This window comes from Andrena cerasifolii, unplaced genomic scaffold, assembly GCF_050908995.1.
Source record: "Andrena cerasifolii isolate SP2316 unplaced genomic scaffold, iyAndCera1_principal scaffold1200, whole genome shotgun sequence".
NCBI classification, from domain to species: domain Eukaryota; kingdom Metazoa; phylum Arthropoda; class Insecta; order Hymenoptera; family Andrenidae; genus Andrena; species Andrena cerasifolii.
In genome coordinates this window covers 16,055-26,648 of record NW_027486092.1, presented here as the reverse complement: position 1 = coordinate 26,648, position 10,594 = coordinate 16,055, and the positions used below count along the sequence as shown (strand labels likewise).

The following is a 10,594-nucleotide window of genomic DNA, read 5'->3' as shown; positions in this document are numbered from 1 at the left end:
TTTATACACCTATATTTTCTCTATTTATTTACCTCTTTTTTCTGTATTTATTTACCTACTTTGTTTTCTCTACTTCATTACCTATTTTTCTCTGTTTATTTGCCTATTTTTTCCTCTAATTTATATACCTATTTTTTATTTACCTTTTTTCCTTTGGTTTATTTACCTATTTTTCTCTATTTATACACCTATTTTTTCTCTACCTAATTTACCTATTTTTCTCTATTTATTTCCCTATTTTTTCTGTATTTATTTACCTCTTTTGTTTTCTCTATTTATTTACCTATTTTTCCTCTATATATTTACCTATTTTTCTCTCTCATTTATTTTCGTATTTTTTCTCTGTTTATTTACCTATTTTTCCCTTTAATTTATTTACCTATTTTTTATTTACCTTTTTTTCTTTGATTTATTTAGCTATTTTTCTCTATTTATTTACCTATTTTTCTCTACTTATTTACCTCTTTTTTCTCTATTTATTTACCTATTTTTCTCTATTTATTTACCTGCTTTGTTTTCTCTATTTATTTACCTTTTTTCCCTCTATTTATTTTCGAATTTTTTCTCTATTCATTTACTTTTTTTATTTATTTACCTCTTTCTTTCTCTAATTTATACACCTATATTTTCTCTATTTATTTACCTATTTTTTCTCTATGTATTTACCTATATTTTTCTCTCATTTATTTTCCTATTTTTTCTCTGTTTATTTACCTATTTTTTGCTTTAATTTATTTACCTATTTTTTTATTTCCCTTTTTTTCTTTGATTTATGTAGCTATTTATCTATATTTATACACCTATTTTTTCTCTAGATAATTTACCAATTTTTTCTCTAATTTATTTACCTATTTTTTTCTCTAGATTATTTACCTATTTTTTTATTTACCTTTTTTTCTTTGATTTATTTAGCTACTTATCTATATTTATACACCTATTTTTTCTCTAGATAATTTACCTATTTTTTCTCTATTTATTTTCCTATTTTTCTCTATTTATTTACCTGTTTTGTTTTCTCTATTTATTTACCTATTTTTCTCTAGTTATTTTCCTATTTTTTCCTCTAATTTATTTACCTATTTTTTTATTTACCTTTTTTTCTTTGATTTATTTAGCTATTTATCTCTATTTATACACCTGTCACGTCCCGGGTGAGGTCTTTTGGGAACGATGACATTAGGAAAGGAGAAAGACAGGCGCGAATCTAAAATCCAGCACTCTGAGATTTTTGGGGGAAGACCAGGCGCGAATATTAAATCCGTCACACTGAGGGTTTGGAAGGAACTTAGGCGCGAATCTTGAATCCAGCACACTGAGGGTTTGAAAGGAATTCAGGCGCGAATCTATAATCCAGCACACTGAGGGTTTGAAAGGAATTCAGGCGCGAATCTATAATCCAGCACACTGAGGGTTTGGAAGGAGAGGAACGTCAGGCGCGAATCTTGAATCCAGCACACTGAGGGTTTTGAAGGAGAGGAACGTCAGGCGCGAATCTTGAATCCAGCACACTAATCGTTTTACAGGGAGGAACGCCAGGCGCGAATCTGTAATCCAGCACACTAGTCGACCAGGGAAGTTTAAAGGCTAGAGCGTATTTGGGGAACACCCGTTAGCACTTTGTTTTGGTTTACGTAATATCAGATTTACCGTTGCATAGGCACAAAAAGTTTCCTCGTAATATTTCTTGAGAAATTCGTCTATACGTGCAGCTATGCAAGGGAATGTTAGTAAACACTGTCACTGTTCTCTAGTTCGCGATCCGCGATCAGCTGTTTCGCCGACTCGTTGGTTTGTATCTTAGTACGTTCGTAACTAATGGTTGAACACAAACAACTTGAAGCAAGATTTTAAACAAAGCGATTTATTAACTTCGTTAATCGGTTATTATAATCGTGCGAGGGGGCTTTTAGCATTGGCACAATATTTGTAATATGGTTATAACATTTAATATATATATATGGACATGAGATACAATATAAGTCGTTTAATAATGATCGTTAATAATAATAATATGATAAGATTGCGATAAGCAGTTATAATAGAATAGTAAGATTGCGATAAGCAGTTATAAACGAAATAATTGAATAGTAAGATTGCGATAAGCAGTTATAAAGAAAATAATAGAATAGTATGGTATGGTAGTGATATGCACAATAATATTAAGTAATATAAATGGCTTACGGTGATCGTCGAACACTGAGTTTAATATTAACACTTTTAAGATATACTTTTCAAGAAAGCCTTCTACCGAAGAGGTTTCTGTCGAAGAAAGAGGACTCGGCCTGTCAGGACCTCATATTTATGTACTTTCACAGGAGTATTGTGGGGTACGCGCGGTAAAGTCCTTGACACATTTCGGTTTAAGACGCAGTAGGACTTCCGGGGTTTTTACAAACGGTACATCTATTAATAGACGTATTTATGTCACGTACGCCAAATATACGTCGCAATTAGGTTTCTGGGGTTTTTATGACTGCGAAAAGAGATACTCAACTCATCGAATGGATTTCGGGTGTTTTACGGGAAAGGGGTTATTAGAGTGGCTTGGACTTCATGAGTCGTAAAGAGGGGGTTGAGACTTGGTCTCGATTTAACAGGGATTTGTAATGAGGGACTTGTTTGAATTTGTTTTTGGAGGGAATGATTCGTGCCTTGTAAGACGAATAGGCGAAGAGGGTTTTGAAACGATCATCTCGTGATGGGGACCGCTAAGGTACATCAGCGAGGTGGAGGTTTGTATTGATCATCCTGTGTTGTTGACCGCTAAGGTGCAACATCAAGGTGATCGGTGATTGAGGAGATGGGGTAGGAGTTGAGTTTGATAGACTTTAGTGGAGTGATTTTGAGGTTTACTAGTGGAATTGGGAATAGGAAACGCGCGAAAAATCGTGGGACGTTACACACCTATTTTTTTCTATATAATTTACCTATTTTTTCTCTATTTATTTTCCTATTTTTCTCTATTTATTTACCTCTTTTGTTTTCTCTACTTATTTACCTATTCTTCTCTGTTTATTTACCTATTTTTCCCTATTTTATTTACCTATTTTTCTCTATTTATTTACCTACTTTGTTTTCTCTACTTCATTACCTATTTTTCTCTGTTTATTTACCTATTTTTTCCTCTAATTTATTTACCTATTTTTTATTTACCTTTTTTCCTTTGGTTTATTTACCTATTTTTCTCTATTTATACACCTATTTTTTCTCTACCTAATTTACCTATTTTTCTGTATTTATTTACCTATTTGTTCTCTATTTATTTGCCTCTTTTGTTTTCTCTATTTATTTACCTATTTTTCCTCTAGATAATTTACCTATTTTTTCTCTATTTATTTACCTATTTTTCCTCTATTTATTTTCGAATTTTTTCTCTATTCATTTACTTTTTTCTATTTATTTACCTCTTTCTTTCTCTAATTTATACACCTATATTTTCTCTCATTTATTTTCCTATTTTTTCTCTGTTTATTTACCTATTTTTTCCTTTAATTTCTTTACATATTTTTTTATTTACCTTTTTTCTTTGATTTATTTAGCTATTTATCTCTATTTATACACCCATTTTTTCTCCAGATAATTTACCTATTTTTTCTCTATTTATTTTCCTATTTTTTCTCTATTTGTTTACCTCTTTTGTTTTCTCTACTTATTTACCTATTTTTCTCTGTTTATTTACCTATTTTTCCCTATTTTATTTACCTATTTTTTATTTATTTACCTATTTTTCCTATTTTATTTACCTATTTTTCTCTATTAATTTACCTCTTTTGTTTTCTGTATTTACTTAACTATTTTTTCTCTATTTATTTATCTATTTTTTCTGTATTTATTTACCTACTTTGTTTTCTGTACTTCATTACCTATTTTTCTCTATTTATTTGCCTATTTTCTTCTCTAAATTATTTACCTATTTTTGTCTATTTATTTACCTATTTTCTGTATTTATTTACCTCCTTTGTATTCTCTACTTCATTACCTATTTTTCACTATTTCATTATCTATTTTTTTCTCTAATTTATTTACTAATTTTTTCTCTGTTTATTTACCTATTTTTTCCTCTAATTTATTTACCTATTTCTTATTTACCTTTTTTCCTTTGGTTTATTTACCTATTTTTCTCTATTTATACACCTATTTTTCTCTATTTAGTTACCTCTTTTTATCCTCTATTTATTTACCAATTTTTTCTCTAGTTATTTACCTCTTTTGTTTTCTCTATTTACTTACCTATTTTTTCTCTAGTTATTTACCTACTTTTTTCTCTAATTTATTTACCTCTTTTGTTTTCTCTATTTATTTACCTATTTTTCTCTAGATAATTTACCTATTTTTCTCTATTTATTTACCTATTTTTTCTGTATTTATTTTCCAATTTTTTCTCTATTCATTTACTTTTTTCTATTTATTTACCTCTTTCTTTCTCTAATTTATACACCTATATTTTCTCTATTTATTTACCTATATTTCTCTACTTATACACCTATTTTTTCTCTACTTAATTTACATATTTTTCTCTATTTATTTCCCAATTTTTTCTGTTTTATTTACCTCTTTTGTTTTCTCTATTTATTTTCCTATTTTTTCTCTATATATTTACCTATTTTTCTCTCTCATTTATTTACGTATTTTTTCTCTGTTTATTTACCTATTTTTCCCTTTAATTTATTTACCTATTTTTTATTTACCTTTTTTTTTTATTTATTTACCTATTTTTTATCTATTTATTTACCTATTTTTCTCTACCTATTTACCTCTTTTTTCTCTATTTAGTTACCTCTTTTTATCCTCTATTTATTTACCAATTTTTTCTCTAGTTATTTACCTCTTTTGTTTTCTCTATTTACTTACCTATTTTTCTCTAGTTATTTACCTACTTTTTTCTCTAATTTATTTACCTCTTTTGTTTTCTCTATTTATTTACCTATTTTTCTCTAGATAATTTACCTATTTTTCTCTATTTATTTACCTATTTTTTCTCTATTTATTTTCGAATTTTTTTCTATTCATTTACTTTTTTCTATTTATTTACCTCTTTCTTTCTCTAATGTATACACCTATATTTTCTCTATTTATTTACCTATTTTTCTCTATTTATTTACCTATTGTTTCTCTAGTCATTTACCTATATTTTCTCTCATTTATTTTCCAATTTTTTTTGTGTTTATTTACCTATTTTTCCTTTAATTTATTTACCTATTTTTTATTTACCTTTTTTCTTTGATTTATGTAGCTATTTATCTATATTTATACACCTATTTTTTCTTTAGATAATTTACCTATTTTTTCTCTAATTTATTTACCTATTTTTTTCTCTAGTTTATTTACCTATTTTTTTATTTACCTTTTTTTCTTTAATTTATTTAGCTACTTATCTATATTTATACACCTATTTTTTCTCTAGATAATTTACCTATTTTTTCTCTATTTATTTTCCTATTTTTCTCTATTTATTTACCTGTTTTGTTTTCTCTATTTATTTACCTATTTTTCTCTAGTTATTTACCTATTTTTTCCTCTAATTTATTTACCTATTTTTTTATTTACCTTTTTTTCTTTGATTTATTTAGCTATTTATCTCTATTTATACACCCATTTTTTCTCCAGATAATTTACCTATTTTTTCTCTATTTATTTTCCTATTTTTCGCTCTATTTGTTTACCTCTTTTGTTTTCTCTACTTATTTACCTATTTTTCTCTGTTTATTTACCTATTTTTCCCTATTTTATTTACCTATTTTTTCTCTGTTTATTTACCTATTTTTCCCTATTTTATTTACCTATTTTTTCTCTATTGATTTACCTCTTTTGTTTTCTCTATTTACTTAACTATTTTTTCTCTAGTTATTTACCTCTTTTTTCTGTATTTATTTACCTACTTTGTCTTCTCTACTTCATTACCTATTTTTCTCTATTTATACACCTATTTTTTCTCTACCTAATTTACCTATTTTTCTGTATTTATTTACCTATTTTTCTCTATTTAGTTACCTCTATTGTTTTCTATATTTATTTACCTATTTTTCTCTAGATAATTTACCTATTTTTTCTCTATTTATTTACCTATTTTTTCTGTATTTATTTTCCAATTTTTTCTCTATTCATTTACTTTTTTCTATTTATTTACCTCTTTCTTTCTCTAATTTATACACCTATATTTTCTCTATTTATTTACCTATATTTCTCTATTTATACACCTATTTTTTCTCTACTTAATTTACCTATTTTTCTCTATTTATTTCCCAATTTTTTCTGTTTTATTTACCTCTTTTGTTTTCTCTATTTATTTTCCTATTTTTTCTCTATATATTTACCTATTTTTTTCTCTCATTTATTTACGTATTTTTTCTCTGTTTATTTACCTATTTTTCCCTTTAATTTATTTACCTATTTTTTATTTACCTTTTTTTCTTTGATTTATTTACCTATTTTTTATCTATTTATTTACCTATTTTTCTCTACCTATTTACCTCTTTTTTCTCTATTTATTTACCTATTTTTTCTCTATTTATTTACCTATTTTTCTCTATTTAGTTACCTCTTTTTATCCTCTATTTATTTACCAATTTTTTCTCTAGTTATTTACCTCTTTTGTTTTCTCTATTTATTTACCTATTTTTCTCTAGATAATTTACCTATTTTTCTCTATTTATTTACCTATTTTTTCTCTATTTATTTTCCAATTTTTTCTCTATTCATTTACTTTTTTCTATTTATTTACCTCTTTCTTTCTCTAACATATACACCTATATTTTCTCTACTTCATTACCTATTTTTCTCTATTTATTTGCCTATTTTTTTCTCTAAATTATTTACCTATTTTTGTCTATTTATTTACCTATTTTCTGTATTTATTTACCTCGTTTGTATTCTCTACTTCATTACCTATTTTTCACTATTTCTTTATCTATTTTTTTCTCTAATTTATTTACAAATTTTTTCTCTGTTTATTTACCTATTTTTTCCTCTAATTTATTTATCTATTTTTTTCTCTAATTTATTTACCTATTTTTCTCTATTTATTTATCTATTTTTTCTGTATTTATTTACCTACTTTGTTTTCTGTACTTCATTACCTATTTTTCTCTATTTATTTGCCTATTTTCTTCTCTAAATTATTTACCTATTTTTGTCTATTTATTTACCTATATTCTGTATTTATTTACCTCCTTTGTATTCTCTACTTCATTACCTATTTTTCACTATTTCTTTATCTATTTTTTTCTCTAATTTATTTACTAATTTTTTCTCTGTTTATTTACCTATTTTTTCCTCTAATTTATTTATCTATTTTTTTCTCTAATTTATTTACCTGTTTTTTCTCTATTTATTTACCTGCTTTGTTTTCTCTATTTATTTACCTTTTTTCCCTCTATTTATTTACCTATTTTTTTTAATTAGCTATTTTTCTCTATTTATACACCTATTTTTTCTCTAGTTTATTTACCTCTTTTTTCTGTATTTATTTACCTACTTTGTTTTCTCTACTTCATTACCTATTTTTCTCTGTTTATTTACCTATTTTTTCCTCTAATTTATTTACCTATTTTTTATTTACCTTTTTTCCTTTGGTTTATTTACCTATTTTTCTCTATTTATACACCTATTTTTTCTCTACCTAATTTACCTATTTTTCTGTATTTATTTACCTATTTTTCCCTATTTTATTTACCTATTTTTTTATTCATTTACCTATTTTTCCCTATTTTATTTACCTATTTTTTCTCTATTTATTTACCTCTTTTGTTTTCTCTATTTACTTAACTATTTTTTCTCTAGTTTATTTACCTCTTTTTCTGTATTTATTTACCTACTTTGTTTTCTCTACTTCATTACCTATTTTTCTCTGTTTATTTGCCTATTTTTTCCTCTAATTTATATACCTATTTTTTTATTTACCTTTTTTCCTTTGGTTTATTTACCTATTTTTCTCTATTTATACACCTATTTTTTTCTCTACCTAATTTACCTATTTTTCTCTATTTATTTCCCTATTTTTTCTGTATTTATTTACCCCTTTTGTTTTCTCTATTTATTTACCTATTTTTCCTCTATATATTTACCTATTTTTCTCTCTCATTTATTTCCTATTTTTTCTCTATTGATTTACCTCTTTTGTTTTCTCTATTTACTTAACTATTTTTTCTCTAGTTATTTACCTCTTTTTTTTTTTTTTTTTTGTATTTATTTACCTACTTTGTTTTCTCTACTTCATTACCTATTTTTCTCTATTTATTTGCCTATTTTTTCTCTAAATTATGTACCTATTTTTCTCTATTTATTTACCTATTTTCTGTTTTTATTTACCTCCTTTGTATTCTCTACTTCATTTCCTATTTTTCACTATTTCTTTATCTATTTTTTTCTGTAATTTATTTACCTATTTTTTCTCTGTTTATTTAGCTACTTTTTCTCTATTATATTTACCTACTTTTTCTCTATTTATTTACCTATTTTTTCTCTAGTTACTTACCTCTTTTTTCTGTATTTATTTACCTCCTTTGTATTCTCTACTTCATTACCTATTTTTCACTATTTCTTTTTCTATTTTTTTCTCTAATTTATTTACAAATTTTTTCTTTGTTTATTTACCTATTTTTTCCTCTAATTTATTTATCTATTTTTTTCTCTAATTTATTTACCTATTTTTCTCTATTTATTTATCTATTTTTTCTGTATTTATTTACCTACTTTGTTTTCTGTACTTCATTACCTATTTTTCTCTATTTATTTGCCTATTTTCTTCTCTAAATTATTTACCTATTTTTGTCTATTTATTTACCTATTTTCTGTATTTATTTACCTCCTTTGTATTTTCTACTTCATTACCTATTTTTCACTATTTCTTTATCTATTTTTTCTCTAATTTATTTACTAATTTTTTCTCTGTTTATTTACCTATTTTTTCCTCTAATTTATTTATCTATTTTTTTCTCTAATTTATTTACCTATTTTTTCTCTATTTATTTACCTGCTTTGTTTTCTCTATTTATTTACCTTTTTCCCCTCTATTTATTTACCTATTTTTTTTAATTAGCTATTTTTCTCTATTTATACACCTATTTTTTCTCTAGTTTATTTACCTCTTTTTTCTGTATTTATTTACCTACTTTGTTTTCTCTACTTCATTACTATTTTTCTCTGTTTATTTACCTATTTTTTCCTCTAATTTATTTACCTATTTTTTATTTACCTTTTTCCTTTGATTTATTTACCTATTTTTCTCTATTTATACACCTATTTTTTCTCTACCTAATTTACCTATTTTTCTGTATTTATTTACCTACTTGTTCTCTATTTATTTGCCTCTTTTGTTTTCTCTATTTATTTACCTATTTTTCTCTAGATAATTTACCTATTTTTTCTCTATTTATTTACCTATTTTTCCTCTATTTATTTTCGAATTTTTTCTCTATTCATTTACTTTTTTCTATTTATTTACCTCTTTCCTTCTCTAATTTATACACCTATATTTTCTCTATTTATTTACCTCTTTTTTCTGTATATATTTACCTACTTTGTTTTCTCTACTTCATTACCTATTTTTCTCTGTTTATTTGCCTATTTTTTCCTCTAATTTATATACCTATTTTTTATTTACCTTTTTTCCTTTGGTTTATTTACCTATTTTTCTCTATTTATACACCTATTTTTTCTCTACCTAATTTACCTATTTTTCTCTATTTATTTCCCTATTTTTTCTGTATTTATTTACCTCTTTTGTTTTCTCTATTTATTTACCTATTTTTCCTCTATATATTTACCTATTTTTCTCTCTCATTTATTTTCGTATTTTTTCTCTGTTTATTTACCTATTTTTCCCTTTAATTTATTTACCTTTTTTTCTTTGATTTATTTAGCTATTTTTCTCTATTTATTTACCTATTTTTCTCTACTTATTTACCTCTTTTTTCTCTATTTATTTACCTATTTTTCTCTATTTATTTACCTGCTTTGTTTTCTCTATTTATTTACCTTCTTTCCCTCTATTTATTTTCGAATTTTTTCTCTATTCATTTACTTTTTTCTATTTATTTACCTCTTTCTTTCTCTAATTTATACACCTATATTTTCTCTATTTATTTACCTATTTTTCTCTATGTATTTACCTATATTTTCTCTCATTTATTTTCCTATTTTTTTCTCTGTTTATTTACCTATTTTTTGCTTTAATTTATTTACCTATTTTTTTATTTCCCTTTTTTTCTTTGATTTATGTAGCTATTTATCTATATTTATACACCTATTTTTTCTCTAGATAATTTACCAATTTTTTCTCTAATTTATTTACCTATTTTTTTCTCTAGATTATTTACCTATTTTTTTATTTACCTTTTTTTCTTTGATTTATTTAGCTACTTATCTATATTTATACACCTATTTTTTCCCTAGATAATTTACCTATTTTTTCTCTATTTATTTTCCTATTTTTCTCTATTTATTTACCTGTTTTGTTTTCTCTATTTATTTACCTATTTTTCTCTAGTTATTTTCCTATTTTTTCCTCTAATTTATTTACCTATTTTTTTATTTACCTTTTTTTCTTTGATTTATTTAGCTATTTATCTCTATTTATACACCTGTCACGTCCCGG

The 10,594-nt window shown here is 24.5% G+C and overlaps 1 long non-coding RNA gene across 5 annotated transcripts; it reads right to left on the bottom strand.

Annotated features, from left to right (window-relative positions):
- Nucleotides 1-357: 357 nt before the first annotated feature.
- On the bottom strand, nt 358-9,827 carry LOC143378205 (uncharacterized). Of its 5 annotated transcripts, none has more exons than XR_013087785.1 (4): nt 9,647-9,827; nt 7,424-9,109; nt 4,182-6,612; nt 358-506 (listed from the first exon to the last, which is right to left on the bottom strand). It is a non-coding gene; the product is annotated as an uncharacterized LOC143378205 (long non-coding RNA). The 5 variants fall into 5 exon arrangements; XR_013087786.1 differs by lacking the exon at nt 358-506 and adding an exon at nt 611-1,003 and having other exon boundaries at nt 4,135-6,612; XR_013087784.1 differs by lacking the exon at nt 358-506 and having other exon boundaries at nt 4,503-4,777; nt 4,970-6,612.
- Between the last annotated feature and the right edge of the window lie 767 nt (nt 9,828-10,594).